The 286-nt window shown below is 46.9% G+C and overlaps 1 protein-coding gene across 1 annotated transcript in view; it reads right to left on the bottom strand.

Annotated features, from left to right (window-relative positions):
- Window positions 1-286, bottom strand: part of LOC119587086 (cyclin-dependent kinase 14-like) — a gene marked incomplete at its 5' end in the record, with an annotated part of 168,602 nt that overhangs the window by 131,447 nt on the left and 36,869 nt on the right.

The raw sequence follows: 286 nt of genomic DNA, 5'->3' as shown, positions 1-286 counted from the left end.
CCCCTCACTTGAGTACTCAAAGTGTGAATTACACGTGAGACAACCATGCATCCATTCTCACCGTGTTTTGACTGCCCCTTCTATAATCTCCACGCACAGTATCTATCGCAAAATTCCCCCGCTTTATATAACACTTCCTCGCCCTTTATTTGCCACAAAGAAAAGGGGTGAAGAGGTCAAGGGAAAGGGAAGGGGCCAATATGCAATGGAAGGGTGTGAAGGGAGAGAGAGGGAGGAATGAAATACGCGGATGAGTGCGAAAGGGGAAAGTTAATTACGGATGAAC

Source organism: Penaeus monodon, chromosome 22 (genome assembly GCF_015228065.2).
Source record: "Penaeus monodon isolate SGIC_2016 chromosome 22, NSTDA_Pmon_1, whole genome shotgun sequence".
In the NCBI taxonomy this organism is placed as follows: domain Eukaryota; kingdom Metazoa; phylum Arthropoda; class Malacostraca; order Decapoda; family Penaeidae; genus Penaeus; species Penaeus monodon.
This window is presented reverse-complemented; position numbering and strand designations above follow the sequence as displayed.